Source organism: Phalaenopsis equestris, unplaced genomic scaffold (genome assembly GCF_001263595.1).
Source record: "Phalaenopsis equestris unplaced genomic scaffold, ASM126359v1 Scaffold000107, whole genome shotgun sequence".
NCBI lineage: Eukaryota > Viridiplantae > Streptophyta > Magnoliopsida > Asparagales > Orchidaceae > Phalaenopsis > Phalaenopsis equestris.
In genome coordinates this window covers 4,637,183-4,657,636 of record NW_018164549.1, presented here as the reverse complement: position 1 = coordinate 4,657,636, position 20,454 = coordinate 4,637,183, and the positions used below count along the sequence as shown (strand labels likewise).

General features: G+C 31.4%; 1 pseudogene; it reads left to right on the top strand.

Annotated features, from left to right (window-relative positions):
* Positions 1–5,255: 5,255 nt before the first annotated feature.
* LOC110020878 lies at positions 5,256–19,682 on the top strand (annotated as a pseudogene).
* The last annotated feature ends 772 nt before the right edge of the window (positions 19,683–20,454 follow it).

Below are 20,454 nucleotides of genomic sequence, written 5' to 3'. Positions count from 1 at the left end.
GATCCATGCAATGCTAGAACATTCCCTTACAAATTCTCTCAAAATCCCCTCACCAATCTCTCCAAAAAGGTAGAAATCTACATTTCTACTCATATTCTAAGTTCTCTAAATATTCTCCCCATTTTTCCACTCACACACACCACTTTTTCCGACATAAAAGTAGTTTATTATAGTGTAGGGATGAATTTCCCAAGAGATGCATCAAGCAACCTTCCAAAAAGCGTCCAAATACATTGAATCTTCTAGAAATTCACCCAGGATCGCGTCCAAACCGTCACAGGCACTGTTGGAGTCATTTTAGCATCGTTTTCTGCACCCTCGCGCTGTCGACACCGGTTCTGGTGCCGTCAGTGCCCACCCTGCGCAGCTCCACCATTTTGCTTCGTTTGGTTCTATTTTATCTATGTTTCGTCCCATTTCAGTTGTGTTGCGTTTATAACAGACAGACCTACAAAATAAGTATAAAAAAATTGAACCTCTTTTAGGCGTTAAAAGCATATGAAAAATTGAACCTTTTTTAGGCGTATCAAACATCCACTGATACACCTAAAAATATGCAATTTTTCATATGTTTTTAATGTCTATATTTGGTGATTTTCAATAATAATGTACTTTAAAGAAAGGTATTTTGTATATTTTTGGTTTCATGTACAAAAAATGGAGTTTTGGAGAAAAAGAAGCAAAAATAATGTAATTTGGAGCAAAAACGAGCAAGAAAGAAAATTTTGTCCTAGCACATTTTGATATGTCTTTATATGCTTAATCTCTTTTACACTTCTCACACATTTTTGAATGAAATTATACTTTAAAGAAAGGTTTTTGTTATACTTATTTTGTAGGTCTATCTGTTAAGAACGCAACGCAACTGAAACGAGGCAAAACAGAGACAATCAAAGCAAAATGGTGGAGCTGCGCAGGGTGGGCGCTGGCAGCGCCAGAGCCGGCACCGATAGCGCTGAAGAGCAGAAAAATGATGAGAAAATAATGCCGACAGCGCCCTAAATGGCGCCGATGGTCCCCGAGACGGTCATGGATCGATTTTTGGCGATTTTTAATGTTATAGAAGGCTCCCAAGTGATTCAAACACCACATAAAGCAATTCAATGAATCTAGACACTTGGATAAGGCTCTTGAATGAAGAGACATGTCTTTTGGATGAATAGATTTGTCTCTTGGAAAAAAAATGAGGGAATTTGGGAATTTGTGCCTCTTTAAAAAAGAGGGCTTGACACCTCTCATATGCATGCATGTGTGAGTGTGAGGGTGTGTGTGAGTGAGAAAATGTTTGGTGTGTGAGGGTGTGTGTGAGTGAGAAAATGTGGAGAATGTTTAGTGATCTTAGAATAGAAGTAGAAATGTAGATTTCTACCCTTTTTAGAGAGATTGGTGAGAATATTTTAAGAGAATTTGTAAGGGAATGTTCTAGCATTGCATGGATCGGCGGGAGACTTTGTGGGAGAGATTTTCATCTTTCTTTTAAGAGGAAAAAGCTAAGTAATGTGTTCTTCATTATCTTATAATTTTGTAAAGTCTTATCTAGTGGATTTGCTTTGATGTAATGAAGTTTTTTTCGTTGTGTTTTCTTCGTGTTTTGTGATGTGTTTCTCTTACTCTTTCTTCTTCTTAGGAAATAGTGGTATGAGAGAATTATGCCATTATTTTCCTTTTACTTTTCTTTTACAATGATTATGATTCATGTTTTGGATTTTAGGATGCATGCTTGAAGAAGTTTTAATTATAAATGTGATGGGTTTTACTTGCAATTCATTTACATTACAATAAAGGCTTGTTGTTGTGTTAAAATTTATTGTAATTGTATTAAGACTCGAGAGGGCGGTGTAATTCTCAACAAAGTGGAACCACATTCAATTTCCATGGATGGTGAAGTTCATGGGGGTTGGATGCAAATAAATAGGGAAATATACTTTGATGGACGTAGAATTGGAGATTTTAGGGTGACAGACTAGAATCTTCAATTTGGTCTTAGTGTTTAAAGAACTAAAGCGTGAGTTAGCCTTTAGAGGAAAGGAAGTGGGAGCTCTAGCCGGTAGCCTCCTAGCCAAGCCACGAATTTAGGGACTAAATCTGAGATTAACCAATGATTTTCTATAGCACTGAATCAAGGCAGAGAATTAAAATTGCTCCTATTTGGCACATACAATATTTAATGTATCTCATTCCTTTACATTATACAATTCACTACATAAGAATAGTAGTTTTGAAAATCTTAAAATTCTCCAAACCAATTCATCCAAAAAGGGTTATCTTTAGAATTTAATATTTATATTTAGGAATAGTTACTAACCTTATATTTAAAATTTGTATTTAAGAGTTGTTTTTAGATAAAACAACATTTTAATCTACATTCCAAACTAAGGACTAATAGTAGTAAACTGAAATTTGACTAAGGACATCTTTCCTCATTTCCTCATGGGATCAATAATCGGGGCTTAATCAGAAAGTCCTATATTACTTGAGTGATACGTATACTTGTGTTTATATCATTGTGACTATATAGAATATATAAAATTAAGCATATAAAAAAAGTACGCATCATCCATCATTTCACACCTCTCCTGAAAATGCATACAGTCTTATTTAAACAACATTTTAGGCTCATCATGAAAGTCCATTTCGATCTCATCTGTTAACTTGCTCTCAAAAGTTTTTTTGGAAATGGTCTTTACTTAGATAATCAATTTCATCCATCCAAAAACAATCATCATCTTTTCTCTCCGTTGGATATTTCATAGTCTTTAACACATCAAAAGTGACTTCCTAGTCATTAATATTCATAGTCAACTCTCCTTGTTGCATATCTATCATAGCTTGTCCAGTAACAAGAAAAGGTCTCCCCAAGATATGTGAAACATTTTATATATTGAAACATTTTCTTTATCTTCCTCCATATCTAATATAATAAAGTCCATAGGAATTTTCTTTATCTTCCTAGATATGTGAAACATTTTATATATTGAAAGTGATGTTACAAGAGAGTGTTCTCCTCACAGAACAAGTGTTTAGAGAGAAGAGTCAAAGAGTCCCTAATATATGATATGGTCTGCCTATTTATAGGAGATAGACGGACAAAATGTAAAATTATATGTTTTATCCCAGCTTTGGAGGGATTGTACATGGTACTATTATCTATCTTCCCACCTTGGCCTTTTGCTCGACAAGTTCTTGGGTTAGCCAACTAAGCTGGTTTTGGTCAGTTTTCGTCTGGACACCGGCCGTCCATCGTTTGAGGAAGCAGGTTAGTTTTTTAGTATGGTACCGGTTGACTTGCCTAATTGTTAATTTCTTGGTGATCTTTAAAAGAGGTGCTGAGAGAGCTTTGCTTTGATACTTGTTAGATTGTTGAGGGCTGTTAGACATTTGTTTGATTGTTGGCGTGGATGCCTATCCCTTGTTGGCCTGCGTGGCCCTTCGGATGATCGCAAGCCCTTCAGTCAGCTCACTATTGGTTTGTTTGATGGTTTTCAACTAGTCATATTCAAGTGGTCTTGTAGCCTCTCATTAGGGGATCCTCGTCGTGTTTCTCTTGATATGGACTTTTAGATTTTCTCGATATTTGTGTTGACGTATTTTTGGCATACAACATAAAAACTATTACTATTTTAATTTTTAAAAAGTAAAATATAAATTTACATGAAGTAATGTGACATAAATAAAAATTGAAGTTTGAATACTAGATATGCAAATACATAAAAATTAAGTGATATGTTTGAAAGGTGCGGTTGGGGCGGCGGTGCGGTGCACACAATTTTTTTCCTATTTGACAAATCTGCATTTTGCCTGTGCATTTTGCCATCATACCTGGCTACTTGCAGTGACTACTATAAAGTCGTGGTTTGACTTTTTTTTTTTAAAAAAATATAATAGCCACCACAGTTTTTTGAACAACTGCTTCTCCTACAATAACTTTACTTTTAATTCTTCAAACAAATGCAACAATCCTAAAAAGACTCTAAGGGTCTGTTTGGGGTAACACAAGCAACTGTGAAACTGTTGAAGAAGAAACTGTTGTTTAAAAAGTTACGGTGACCATTACAAAATTTTATTTTTGAAAAGTCATACCGTAACTTTTTAGTAGCTACTGCGGGTAGCTAGGTCTAGTGGGAAAACACAGCTTTCAACTGCAGCTTTTTGAGAATGCAGATAAAATGCAATTTTTTCGAACAAAAAAAAAATGATGCAGCACCACACCCCCACTATATCACCGCCCCGAGGGTATTCTAACTGTCTATTTGGGGCAGTTGCAGCTTTTTCCAGTTTATCCTGATAAACAGCTGTTCCTGATAAACTGGTTGACTGTTTGGGGTAGCTGTTTGAAAACGTTTAATTTACAGTTGTTTATGGATAAATGTCCATTTGATCCACCATGAGGACTACACCCATGTTCTAATGATCCGGCCTTGTTGTTCGAACTTTCAGCTTTATACACCTCCTAAACTTTCACATAAATCAGCCCAGAGCTCCATAAAGCAGAAAAATTATGAAAAAAATTTTAATTTTTGAAGAAAATTTATGAAGCTTAATGAAAAAAAAAAAACAATTACTACAGAAGAAACTTAGAAACTGCACCAAATCCAACAAACAAGCTCTAAAGATCAAGCCTTTCGGTTAAAGTTTTCAGCTCGCCTCATCTCCGACTTAAAATCAAACACAAAAATCAGTTCGAAGATCCAAAAACCAAAAAAGCTTCATCTTTGAAATATAAAAGATCTCAAAACTTGCAAGAGAAAGAACAATTGCAAGCAAAACTAGAAGCGAAATACTCACTAGTGATATGAACCAGAGGAACGAGAAGACAACGTATGCAACATATTGTCAAGCTCTTCTTCTCGTTGAATCCTAGCAGGGATACGAAAACCCAAAAATCCAACAGAGAAGACGATGGATTGAGCATTTCTTGATCCATAATCTCCATCCATGGACAAAACAAGGGCAAGTTACTGGATCGAAGGGTTTTCCTCTGCAAAAATCTGAGCTAGGCTAAACACCTCAGAGAGAGGTGAAGGTCAGAGGTGAGGGCAAGAGACGTTGAGCGAGGGAAGAGACGGAGAAGGGCACGAGAGGAAATCATCGAACGAGTCTTCAAGACACGGGCGTGGAGTTTATCCCGCGACGGCGTCTATTAAATATATGAAAATAATATTTTTCATTAAGCTCCTTATATGCTGCCCCAAACAGCAACTAAATCTTCCTATAGTCCATTTCTACATTACTCAACTAAAATAACCATTTTACAGAAGTAGCTCGCTTTTGCAGGCTAACACCGGTTACCTGGGCCCGTCGAAAAGGAAAGTATATCTACCATTTTCAGCGCCATGACCGGATAGTCCGCCCTTCTGGAATTCTCTATGCTCTTTTTTGCTTCGCGTGCATCACCTCTTCGAGGAAAAGGGCAGTACAATCTTCCTCCAATTTGTGCCTCCCCACCCCCTCAGTCTCTCTCTATCTGTGAACCCTAGAGACCTAACTTTACAGACAGGGCTTAGCCGGCGAGGTCTAGGGTTTTTGACAGAGATGGGTCAGCAGTTGTTGATCTACAGCTTCGTGGCTCGGGGTACGGTTATCCTGGCTGAGTATACGGAGTTCACCGGGAACTTTACGAGTATCGCCTCTCAGTGTCTCCAAAAGCTTCCAGCAAGTAACAACAAGTTTACCTACAACTGCGACAACCATACTTTCAATTATCTCGTCGAAGATGGCTACAGTGAGTATTTGATTTTCTTTGTATTCGATATCATTTTTTTTTCGGGTGTATAGTTTGTGCTGGTAGCTGAGGATCCGATTCTCTGTATTTTGAAAAGTTAGTCGTATTTAGTTTCATTTGTTTATTTGTTTGTTTGGAGGATTGCAAATCTAGGGCTCAGGTTCGATTGTTGGATTCCTTTCTTTGGTCTGGATCGAATTTGGAGAAATATTGTCGGATTGTGTTTCTGATCTTATTTAAGTTTCATTCTACGTGTTCTTTGTTGACTGACTTATTCTGGGACAGCTGTGGAATTTGACGATAAATGCTCCAGAAATTATCCTGTTTCCAGATCTGACTTGAAGAACTCTGCAACTCTGTTAGCTTGGGCCGTTTAGAATATTTTGTGTAGAAAACTGGTCGGTGGGCACTAAGCTGTATGCTATTCTCCTGTTTTGGGATTAACTGGATCTATATCAGCGAAACATGGAGTAGATTACAAGCTTTCTGGTCCGATACATATGTTGCCTGAGGTGCTTGGAACGAACAGTGTTATTTCTCTATTCCATTAAAGACATCTTCTGTAAAACAGTCCCGATACATTATAATCAGCCTTATCTCAATTTTCCTGTATTGGCTTTATGAATCTTGCATTTGCCACTATTTAGTGCAACCGTGAGGTGTTAACTATATTTTAGACAAATATTTTCAAGATGGATTGCCTTTTGTATGTGAATCTTTCTTCACAATATTTTCCAATTCTATATATTTATATTGTTAGTGCATCTTTTATTTTTTTTCTGTTCAAACACCTAAATGACTTAACTCTTTTTTTAGTATCTAATCTATTATATGTTCTACTTCCTCTATTCTCCAATTTAATCCTTTCATATTTCATATTTCATACTTTTTATAGTATCTAGCAAAACATAACTACTTTAATGCTATTAACTTGACTATCAATCATATGTTTCTTGCGTAGCACTCAGATCCATACACAGTAGTCAGCTTAGATACAATATTATAAAAAATTACCGTTAGAGCTCAGAGTGCTTCTAAGGTTCGTCATTGCTTAACCATTGAGCTCTGACATTAGATGTTTTATCTTCTTCTGTATCCCCATTTTTTGTACCATAAGACTATGACATCAATCACACTCTTGTATCACTCAATCTTTTAGTTATATTGAATGATAGTTATTGTTTTCCTACAACAACAACGAAACCTTTATCCCACTAAGTGGGGTCGACTACATGAATCATTTTTCTCCATTGCATCCTATTTAATGTTATATTTTCATTTAATTCTAATAACTTAAGTTCATTTTTTAACCTCTGCCTTTTTTTTAACATACCTCGAATCTAAAACATCTACTCTTCTAATCGGATCGTCAGATGGTTGACATTTAATGTGACCAAACCATCAAAGATGACACTATAATTTTCTTCGTCACTGAAGCTACACCAACCCTATCACGGATATATTCATTTCACATTGTCTCTAAGTGTAAAGCCACTCATACACCTAATCATTCTCTTCTCAGCAACATTTAACTTAGTTTTATGATTCCCTTTTAAAGGCCAACATTCAACGCCATAAAGCATTGCTGGTCTTACCACCATTTTATAAAATTTTCCTTTCAGTCTAAGAGGTACTTTTCTATCACAAAATAAGCCCGAAGCATTCCTCTACTTCAACCAACCAACTTGAATTCTACTAATAACATCCCCATCTATATCACCATCACTTTGAACAATAGACTGAACAATAGACCCACAATAGACCCAAGATATCTAAAGCGTTCACCTTTTAATAATTTGATCACTCATAGTTACATTTCTGTCAGTAGAGCTACTACTATTAAAAGTACATTCCATGTATTCAGTATTAGTTCTACTCAAACGAAGGCCTTTAAACTCCAAGGTAGACCTCCATAATTCAAGTTTGTTTGACCTTTTTCTCTCGTTTTATGCACGAGAAGGATATCATTAATAAAAAAACATACACCAAGGTGCATCCTCCTGTAAGTTTCCAGTAAGACCATCCATAACTAAAGTGAAAAAATATCGGCTTAAAGTCGATCCCTAATGTAAACCAACATAAATAGGAAAATATTTGGTCAATACTCTATGTGTTCGAGCACAAGTAACAGTTCTTATATACATATCTTTAATGAATTGAATATAAGTCATATCAACACCTTTCTTCTCAAGAACTCTCAGAAGGATATCACTTGGAACCTTATCATAAGCTTTTTCTAAATCAATAAAAATCATATGTAGATCCTCCTTATTATCTCTGAGCTCTCAATCAAACCTCTCAATAAATGTATAACTTCCATAGTAGTCTTACCCGACATAAATCCAAATTGATTATGAGAAATCTTTGTAATACGTCTTGACTATGTTCAATTACCCTCTCCCATAATTTTAAAGTATGACACATTAACTTAATTCTTCTATAATATGTAGATCCTTTTTATTTTCTCTCAAGCTCTGAACTTCTCCATCAAACCTCTCAATAAATGTATAACTTCCATAGTAGACCTCCCCTACATACATCTGAATTGATTATGAGAAATATTTGTAATACGTTTTAATTTATGTTTAATTACCCTCTCTCATAAATTTAAAGTATGACACATCAACTTAATTTCTTTATAATTGACACACTCTTGTGCATCCTCTTTATTCTTAAAAATGGGAACCAAAATACTCTTCCTCCACTCAGACATCTTTTAGTTTTTAAAATAATATTAAAGAGTTTAATAAGTCAAGAAACTCCCAAATCTCCTAAATATTTTTACACTTCAATTGGGATATCATCAGGTCAAGCCTCAACTTCTTTTTTACTAATGCGACTGTAAAAAATGAAACATTTAATTATTATTAACGATATTAAGATCACTAAAATCAATCGTATTTTCTGAAACTTCATTAAAAAGTTTTTCAAAATAACTTTCCCACCTATTTTGAATATTTTTTTCTAAGAAAAACACTTTTTGATTTTCATCTTTAATACACTTTACCTGAGTTAAATCTTTACTTTTCTTTTCTCTTTGTTTGGCTAGTTTATATATATATATATACATTTCACCCTTTTTAGTATCTAATCTATTATAAAGATCACTAAAAACAAAATTTTAAGCGTCACAGATTGTTCTCATAGACTTCCTAAGAGTTGTTTGATATTTTTCCCAGTTCTCTAAGCTTTTACATTTAAACCAATTTTGGTAGCATGCTTTCTTATATTTTATTATTTCTTGCACATTATTATTCCGCCACCAAATATTTTTTATTTATAGAAACTTTTTATTTTGATTCTTTAAGTACAACTTTTGTCACTTATTTAGTAATTTTTGTTACTTTATCCTATAGAGAATTTGCTTCTTCATGAACATCTCAAATTTTACAATATTGAATTTTACTCGTGAAAATAATTTTATTTGTGTCTTTTAAGTATCCCATCTAATTCAACGACGATGAATCTTAGTATTCTTTATTTTACAATCTTCTTTCAGCTTAAAATATAGAACTAATAATCGATGTTGAGTACTTAAATGCTCACTTGGAATGACCTTACAACCTTTACATTCTCGACGATCTCTTATTCTCATAAGAAAATAATTAATTTGTGTTTTGTTAGATTCATTCTTAAAAGTAATAATATGCTCATCTCTTTTCTTAGAATAAAATATTAGCAATAACAAAATCATATACTAAAATAAAATCTAATATAGTTCTACATTCTTCATTAATCACTCCAAAATCGTAGCCACCATGAATATTTCTAAAACCTTCTACCACTTTGCCGACATGTCCATTTAAACCTCTAATAAAAATTCTTTCTTCAAGAGGTATCATTTGTATTGTCTTCTAAGTCATTATAGAATTTATCTTTAGAACTTATATCTAAATCTACTTGAGGAGCATAAACACTTATAATATTAAAACTCTTAGTATCAACAATAATTATAAGGGCTATAATTCTATCTACAACCCTATAAATTTTTACAACATTATCTTTCAAACTCTTATCTATAATTACACCTACCCTATTTCTAATGCGACTCTTACTTGAATTCAAAGTTTAAAACCTAAGTTATCATTCTCCTTAGCCTTTTCTCCAGCCCATTTAGTTTCTTGAACACATAAGATATTTATCTTTCTATGGATCATAATATCAACTAATTCTATTAATTTAACAGTAAGAGTACCTATATTCCAAGATTATATCCTAATATTAGTTTCATGAACTAACTTCTTTACTTGCATTTGTCCATAATGTGGGAACCCTTGCTTATTTGACACTACTCCCGGGCGCCGGTGTAGCGGCCCTTGCACATTTTTCACTATATTCAGGCTATACAACGCGTCGCTTTCAGGGAACTTCCTGACACTTAAACAATGATCAAAAGAATTCATGTCAAGATTTTTTCAACAAGTTTTACACCGACTATCGATTTTCTAACTCAACCCTCAACTTTTTTCATTCAGACTTGGGTCTGGCAATGATAGTGTTACAATATTCAGTCCCCTAATTTTATGTTTTCCTATTTAATAAAACTATGTATTATTCGTACAACATTCATTCCCCTAATTTTATGGCCTTTATTTCTTATATCGTACATAAATTTCTGCTTATCTCTAAGGGGTTTCACTTTTCAAAACTACATTAGCAACAAATAACGCACATTATGGTGGCTCAGTTTGAAAACCTGCTGTGTAATTGCCATAAACAATAGAAAACCATATATTTAATGGCTTAATGCCAATTCGTAGATGTTTTCCAACTATGATTACAAATTTTGTGGTCACTTTGTAATTGTAAATAATAGTTTTTAATGCACCTAACATTTCATTATGATAAATTGAACCTTACCTTTGATGCTTATCACAACTTTATATCCCTTGGTTTTTTAGTAATACTGAATGAGAGTTATTGTTTTCATTTTTAATAAAATTATGTATTATGTCCAATTGTGCACAACATTATTAATTTTGTGGCCCTTATGTTGTAGGAACATTCTTCATAAGGTTTTACTTTTCAAACTAAGTTTTCTTCAAATAACACATTATGACAGATTTCTTTGATTGCCTTTTGTATTACATGAACAATAAAAATTTGTAGGTTTAGTTTCTACTATGATTATAAATTTCTGGTCACATGCAATTGTAAGGAGTAGTTTTTTCTGCATCTGACATATCTTTTGATAATTCCTTTGAAACACCATCATTTTTAACACAGGTCATTAAAATATTTGTGTTTCTTGATAATACATTGTACAAATTCGATAAATATTATATTTACATGCTTTGGTTGCTATCTATTTTTTAATTGATTGTCTTGGACTAAAAATGACCTTTGTATTGGATATTTCTATCATAAAGCCATGTTTTTATTAAGATTTATGTTTCATTACCCTAAACTTAATGAGTCATGAGTATGATCATCTTTGCCACTATTGAAGTTTAAATATCTATCTTGTTCCTAAAATATTTGCGGCACACATTTTGTTTCTGCAGTTAATAGGTAGTCTCACAGTTCTTATGATCTCATTAAAATAAATTGTTATCCATACTACTCCCATATCTTTCAACAATCCAAATTTCAATGACGTATCATATGGGCTTAGACCTTTACCTTCATGCATGGTCTTCAAAACTATTTTAATTCAATTTATTTTGGATCGATCTATAATATACTTCAACTCTCAGGTAATTTTGCTTTCAATGAAGCATTTTTCCCCCCCTGAAATTCTCAATTAATAAATTCTCAAGGAAACATTCTATATTTTCGTTATTTCTTCATTGTTAGTTCATCCTGGGTGGTATAATGTCTAGTTTGGCTAAAGTTTACGTTCTTCATTTTCTTGCCTTACCTATTTTATATATTGAATTTTTGTATTTAGTAACTGGACTTCGTCAAAAGTCTTCATGAATTGTAGTTTTATTTTTGTTATCACCCTCTCTACAAAATTGCTCGATTTATTATAATTCTTGCATATTTCTAGGTTTTTTTCTCATTCTTTTAAATACATTTCTTGGTCATTTTGTTCTCTTCAACATTCTCACTTCATAACGTTTCTTATGCATAGTTACCTTTTAGATTTTCTTAAAAATTTTTTGAGAATCTACTTTGTTCTACTATTTTTTTGGAATAGACATGTTTGATTTAAGAATATGTTTTTATTTGCCTCTTTTAACAATCTTTCTGTTAGTTTTCATGGTTTTAAGAATGTATTTATGATTTGTAAAAATATTTTAAGGAATGTAGGATGCCTTGAGCTTTAGTTCGGGCCTTAATGAAAGCAAACAATTTTGCTTGTCCAAGTAGTTTAGAAACCAAATTGGATTTATTCTTTAAGATGTTTGATGATAATTGACAAGGCACCCATAATATCTTTGAATTTAACATTGTAAGTTAATATAATTGCATAAGGGTTGTAAATCCAATAAAAAAAGAACCGACTAGTGCTAGTTCGAATGATTAGATTTAGTCCGTTTTGCGTCATTATAAGATAAAAGGGGTTGGATGAGCAAACAAATTAAAAAGTGAGGAAGGAAGTGGGATGGAGAGATAAGAGGCAAAGATTGGAGCGTTCGGGCATGAGCGACAATTGGGCCCAAACGAGGGAGAGTGAGTTTTCTTGAACATGTAGGATTGTATATTCGATAATGTGACTGAACATTAGTAGATTTGATAGAAATTATACGTGCTAGATCGATTGCGCTCGAGTAGGGAAGGTGAGTGAGAACAAAATTAGTAGAGCAAACATGCGAAGCACAAGAGTCAAGGACATGTTGGTGGATTCAATCGCTTTGATTGGGATTAATTTAGTCATTTTTTTTAAAATTAAACTTTACAAAAGCTAATGTTTAATTTTTTTTCCTAATAATTTTAGAGTTACAAGTGTTTCTATTTAGATTTTTTAGGTATTAATTGCAACATGAAATCTAATTAGTGATTATTATCAAATTATTTTGATAAAGTTTTGTGAAAAAACGAGCGAGTGATATTGAGGGAGAGAAGCAAGACAAAATAATGAAAATAGAGAATGAAGCAATCAACGGTTACTCAAGCATCAATTAAAGTTAAAGAAAGTGAGTTTCAAGTGTAAATTCAAGGTATTGAAGAATATTTATTTATTCATATTCTTAGAAATATGAAATAAAGTGTATGTTAATAAGATTTTCTTCTTTTTTTTAAAAAAAATTAGTTTGCTGAAAGTATAACATAAATTTGTCAATTTTAGCAATGAAACATGAATTTTAATTAATATTAAGATACTATTTTAATTGAAATAAATAATAAATTGTTAAAATAGATTCTAAATTCAAACTCTGTGCCTTTGTTTGTATAAGATTTTAGAAATATTAAAATTGTAGTATAAAATTGAGATGTAAACTTGCTAAATAAGGACATGTAAAATTTAGAAAATCTTCATTTTAATTTTAATGAAAAGTTTTAATTAATAATTTTATATATTTATGATAGTTTTAAAATAAAGACCCACTAAATATTAACTTTATACTTTATATGCTAAAGTAGGTATCATACTGCTGAAAATGTCACATTTAATGTTAGAAAATTAAAAAAAAGATTATTAGATTGAGGTGAATTCTCATACTTGTGAATAATAATAATAGTTTTTTTTTCCTTTAAATTAAATGCGTAAATTAATAGTGATATTGTTTAAATCAATTTTTTCTGTAAATGCTATAATGACTTATTATTTTCTTTGTAAGTATTAATCATAATGAAATGAGTATAAGCTTTTTAATATGTTTAATTTCTTTATTTTATGTATTATTTATTACAAATAAATATGAAATAACTTGTAAAGTTATGAATTACATAAACATATTCAAAATGCTTGCATGTGTAAGTTGTTTAAATAGAGTTCACTCATTTTTGACACTAGCTAGGGATGTAAGGGTAAGCAAGCATGTAAATTGAATTGAATATTGATATTGAAATACCTTATATAATAAACTTTTGATGATGTTTATGTGATAAATGTGATATGTAAAATGATATTGATAAGATGTGATGTTGTTCTTGTTGTATGCTAGCATAATTTGAATCTTTATATGGTAATTTTTGAATTAATAAATTGTTAGATAATTTTGTACTATTTCATTGAATTTAATTAGCTTGTATATATTTTATTAACTTTTTTATATTATTGTAATTACAGTGATATGAATATCTATTGAATTGTTGATAACTCATAATAATTTAAATTTATAACTTTCACAATGTCTCTTAGTAAAAAGTGTGCTAAGAAAGAGAAACTGTTCATAAAAGATGTAGAAAAATGAGAGAATTGTTATTATATTTATTATTATTTTACTTGTAAATTAATTAGAATTTTATTTGTTAATGATTATTTTGATTTATTGTATAATCATGTTTATTAAGTAGTTATAGTAATTAAAGTTTGAATTTTTTTTTTCCTATCGTCTGTATTGATATTTTCAATATTTTAGGCGGTTTTGTGAAGAAAGTCATAATAAGCGAAATATTAATTAATGTAATTATTTCAAAGGAGTATTAAAATAACTACTAAACATAGTTATAAAAATTGAAGAGGTTTGATTTATGTCAATTTTAATTTGATAAAATTATTTTTTTCCAAAAAAATGGATGAATAAGAAATGGAAGACAAAAAGTTGGAAGGAGAGGAGATGCCCACTTGTCGCCATGAACACCAATATTTTTATCTCCCATTTCACATCCATCCATGTCAATTTTAGTTCTCCTCCATGTTATTTTCATTTGGATAAAAATAGATGCCCCTCCGTCACCATGTTAATTTTAATTCTTTATCTCATTTCAATTGAAAGATTCATTGAATATATTAGTTTAAATAATTGTGAATCATTAATAATTTGAGAGATACTCATACCGTTTAATTACTATAATATAAATGAGAAATATAATAATATGTATGCTAAATATTATAAAAATATTTGATAATATATCCATTAAGAGGTGATCATATACAAATTAAATATATTCTATTGTATAAAAATATAATATCATATTTTTATCTACATTATTTTACATATTGAATCTGTTACAAAAATTTCATCTAAAGTTTATCATACAAGTTAGTTTATTATCAATATATTCTTCTAGTTTACGTGCTTGGGCACTATAATGTTCTCAACTAATATAATAAATGGTAAACTCTATTAGTCAATTTGCATATGCAAACATTCTATATAATTTATTTTGTTTTGTAATTTTTATTATTACATCTTTATTTATGATAAATAATGCATAAAATAAAAAGATCAAACCTCATGAAAACTTATAACTTTTTTCAATATGATAAATTTTACCGAAGAATAATTAAATCATGATAAAATTTTGTAGTAAAAATAGATTTAAGCCAGTATCAATATCATTTCTTGCATTTTGTTTAGAAGAAAATGTTATTATTATAATTCATAAATATGAATACTCATTTTAATCCAAGAAGTTTTACTTTGTCTTCTAACTTTGAAATGCAAATCTGATTTTTTCAACAGAGTTATACCTATGTTATGATAGAAAATATTAATTTAATATTTAGTATTATTTTTAAACTATTATTAATTTAGAAATTTCAATTTTATACTTTCATTAAAATTTAAATTCAAAATTTTTTAATTTTTACATGTCTTTTATTCAACTATTTTCGATTTATACTATAACTTTAATATAATTTGAATTTAAATTTTTTCTAATATTTCCTCATTTATTTTAGTGAATAATATCATTACATTAATATTAAATCAGCTTTCACCTTTTTTTACTAAATTTATGAAATTTCTATTATATAATATAAATAAATATTATTTAAACTTTATATTTTACTTGCCTTTCTAGTATAATATCAATCTAATGTTTTTGAAAATAGATAAAAATTCTTGTTAGTTTTTTATTTTATTTCAAATTTAGAAAAAAAGACTAAATTTATTAAGCATCTTAAAGTAACTCTTGAAATTCTCTTTTAAATTTTGATCGATGCTAGAATGTCAGTTAATTTTCTCTCTTATCTTTTTCTTGTCTTCTTTGCTTTCATATCACTTGCTTTTTGTATCACAAAAATTCTATTAAAACAAATTGCTTATGCTCATTATCCAGATTTAATCTTATAATTTATATTAAGAAATTCTAACTAAAATTAACTCTTTAAAATGAATTAGGACTTTTTTAGCATTTATATAGTTTAATTTCAAAAAATCAACATTACTTGTCTCAATTGAACTAATCCAACTTGTTGATAACACATGCTTGACTCTTTTTTTCTTATGCTTGCTCTGCACATTTTAGCGCTTCTTGCCTACACCATTCATGCGCATTTGATCTAGCATGTAGAATTTCCGTGAAGCTACTTCGTGCTCAGTCTCCTTGTCTTTTGTATGATTATACACCCCCAATCCTACTTGCTCTGCCTCGCTTCGTTCATGCTCGCGATCTTCGATCTCATCTGTTTTGCTCGCTCCCTTTTTCTCTCTGTATTTTGTTTGCTCGACTCGTCTCGCCTTCATCTTTCTCATAATGATGCAAAATTCATTAATGCCAGTTCAATCCAACTGGCATTAGTCAATTCATATTATTATTGTTTTTATTTTTATAAAAGCATAACTGAAATGTCTTGAGCTTAAAATTTTTCAATCCAAATATTTTTCTCTAAAGTTTTAACCTTCAATTTCTTACTGTTGTATGCCTTAATTTTCAACCCTTGAACTCTAAATCAATCGATCTAAAATATATGGATTGTTGTGTATTAGAAATAGTTAAATCGTGGTTCTATTTATATATTATGGGATATTGTAGGGATTATGGGTTTACGCTGCCATTAATCCGTGCAATTTTGGAATAAGTCTTATCTTCCGTTGACTTGGGTAACAATAGTGAGCAAATTGCCAAGATGGTTTGTTGGTTAGTTACTCTTCCATAGGAGTGACTTCTGTTTGCATGTAGAGAGGGGCGGGCTATTAGGATATTTTCGTGTCCAATTTTTGTAGGAAATAGTAAAATCTTTCTATCAATATTAGTTTCAATGAGCACTGATACAACTTAGTTGACGGCAACATCGTGGTGTAAAAGTGGTGATGGTTTTAAAAAAGTGAGGTGATGATGAGTTGGGACATTTGAGATTTATCACTGTGAAGTTGCCATCTCAAAGGGAAATCATAGGGTCTCCACCGACATTAAGCAATCTCATTAGTGGTGCTGGTGTGTAAACCTTGTATGTTTTTTGATGGTGATAGAATTATTAATTATTATTTTTTGATGGTGATTTGTAAATTCTTAATTTGATTTATCATTAGATATCCACCACCAATGACCATATCTCATTAGCATGAGCTAAGCCAGCACTAGACAACTTGGGTGAGTGTGCCCGATCTGATTTGGTTTTCCTGTTGGGATGCTATGAAAAATTTGATTTTGTTGATTTGATTTGGAATTGATGCCAACCTGAATGGTTTTTTTGTGGATCCTTCTACTACAATTTTTGGACATTGCTAAAAGCTAAAACATACTTCCTATTAATTTTCGAAGAAAATTTGTGTGTGTTTATTGATTAACCAATGTGTAAATACATAGGAATAGAGTGCTATGTATGTAAATATTTCTTTTGAATATTATATCGGTGGATCACAGATCAATGGTTAGATTACTTTAATTTTGACTTAAGGTTGAAGCTTTGGAGAAAGCCTCTCTTCAATGAAGTAAATCATGAAGTTTGATGACTCTTTTTTAGCACAACCGAGCTAATATTTTGATGATATGGATTGTGCCACCCATGCAAGAGCATGCACATTCATAGTTCTCTTGAAACATTCATGATAGTGAAAAAAAGAATGGCATCTGCGCTCCTCTGTTCTTAGCTGGGATAGTTTTACTCGTTATGTTTAAGTCATTAATGTCATAAAAAAGCCAAAAACCTGTATTTTCAACTGGTTTTCTTCTTTCAATTGTGGGATGCCATTTATTTTAGTTGGGTTTCTTAATGTATGATATGTTTGCAGTTGAATTAGTAGATACTCTCTGTGTTTTCTTTTTGGGGCATTTGCATACATAGCATACAATTATATATTTATGTATGTCACACCTAAACTTTCATATTTACACAAACAACACTCAAATCTTCAATATCACATTTAAAATACCAGTATTACCCCCTTTTAAAAGTCAAATGCACCTTTCATAGGTTTAAAGCACCAAAGTGCTAAGTCTGTAAATATGAAGGTTTAGGTTTGAGATATGTAAACACATAACAATTGTGTGCTACGTATGTAAATTTCCCTTTCTATATTTGGTTGGAATGATGTACCAAGTGATTCTTTTTTGGTTCTTCCTTTTACTTGTTTTGGGGTTCATAGATTTTTCTGTCCATTTTGCAGCTTATTGCGTTGTTGCAGTTGAATCTGTTGGTCGGCAGATTCCTATTGCTTTTTTGGAACGAGTTAAAGAAGATTTTAGCAAGAGATACGGAGGAGGCAAAGCTGCTACTGCTGTTGTTAATAGCCTTAACCGAGAATTTGGGTATGTTTAAATTGCCAAGTTGTTGATTTTTCGCATTTTGTTACTATTTATTTCCTTTTTTTTATTTTGGAAAATTTAGATACATACCACACAATTATATATTTACATATGTAACACATAAAGTTTGACATTTACACTGTGGTTTCATAAACCTATGTATTTCAGTTTTAAGAAGTTAGTAATTGTGATATTTTTGATGTTTTGTTAAAGATTTGAGTGCTGTACATGTAAATATGAATGTTTAGGTTTTAGATATGTCATTACATAATAATTGTGGTATGAATTTAAATGCCCCCTTTTTTCTTTTGTTATGACTACCTAATGCTTAATAAAATTTCATATTCAGGCCAAAACTGAAGGAGCAAATGCAGTATTGTGTTGACCATCCTGAGGAGATTAGCAAGCTAGCCAAAGTGAAAGCTCAGGTTACAGAAGTCAAAGGAGTCATGATGGAAAATATAGAGAAGGTAACAGTATATTCCAACAAAATTCTGAGAAGCAATGTTTTTTTTTTCCCCTTGAATTGTTTTCTGTCAATTCATTATGTTTGTGTTGGACATAATTTCTTGCCGTAAAACCTGTTGATCCTTCCCACAGGTTCTAGATAGAGGGGAAAAAATTGAGCTCCTAGTTGACAAGACTGAAAATCTTCGCTCACAGGTGAAGCAGCCTCTTTCAACTTCTGCTATATTAAATCCTTACCAAGTGCCAAAATGGTCCTCTGACTATTTACACGGCCTATTTAAGTCTCAAAGTCTATAAAGTTGTCAATTTAGCCCCCACACTTTTTTAATATTAGCTGAAACAGTCTCTAGGGAGGACTATTTCAGTCTCCACTTTAAAAAATGTCTGGGGCTAGATTGGCACTTTTATAGACTCAGAGACTAAAATGACCTTCTGCAAAGGATCGAAAAACAATGTTAACACTTTTCTCAACCCTTATCACTATAGTTTGCCTATTCTACATTTCTAATTATTTAACACCTCAAAACCTATTTTCTCGTCCCAGTTAATTAGAAATTCCTTATATTTTCCATATTTGTAGGCTCAAGATTTTAGGCAACAAGGAACGAAGATGAGGCGAAAGATGTGGCTCCAGAACATGAAGGTGAAGTTAATTGTGCTCGCTATTATAATCGCCCTAATCCTCATCATCGTCCTTTCAGTTTGCCATGGATTCAAATGCTAGTATTTACGATCGCTCGAAGAAGGAGATTCGTGTTCTTCCAGGTTAGACCTACATCATGCGAGTCACATAATTGTCTTCAACTGTTTGAGTTAATCTGCACTTTATGATTTGTGTTTGTGTATTGTGTCATCTTTCGATATTTATAATTCTGAATAGTAAGCCTGATGGCTCTTCATGTATAGCCCTTGCAAAGATTCCTATTCTTTCTTGCTTTTATGCTATAGTAGGAGGACCTTTGCCTTATTTCATGCAGTTTTAATATTTATGTGTTGGTTCTTTAAAGTGATGATTATTTGTGGGTTCTACCGAATTTGAGAAACACTCATGTTTGTTTTTTCATAAATTTTTTGGAAGATTTACTTGCATGCTGCTTAATTCATGTGTTTAAATATCTAACACCTAAACTTCGCCACCTTACTCATGCGTGAAATGTGGTATTTCTCTTTTTAAAAGTTAAAATAGTAGTGTTTTTTATGTGATATGAAAGATTTGGGTGGTATAAATATGAAAAATAAATTTTAGGTGTTAGATATGCAATTACATAGGAATTGGTAGTGACGTATGTAAATGCTTCTTTTCTTAATGGCATTTAACTGAGAGTCCTCGTGGGACTGCTCTAACATTTTGTAAAATTATCAGCTTTGAAACTATTGTGCGAAAGCAAATTTTAAAAGCTTTTGTTGGTTTTATAGATTTTTCCTCTAGAAGGATGTTGGGTATTTGTAAGTTTGGATATTAATTACTGCGTAAAATTTTTTTTTTGGATTGTTGTTATCCATGAAGATGCTGGGTACCTATGCGCTTATAAAATTGTAAATTATGATATTATTTAGCCTGAATTTTTTTGTTGGATTGACTAGTTTTTTAGCCATGCAAAAGTGCATTATTACATATTTTTAGACATAATTAAGAGCTATTATTGGTTTTATTAGCAATAATGATCTGGTTCAACTGAAGTGTTATTGATGAATCTGTGCTGACTTAATTCTGTAGCATATATTTAATATAAATTTAT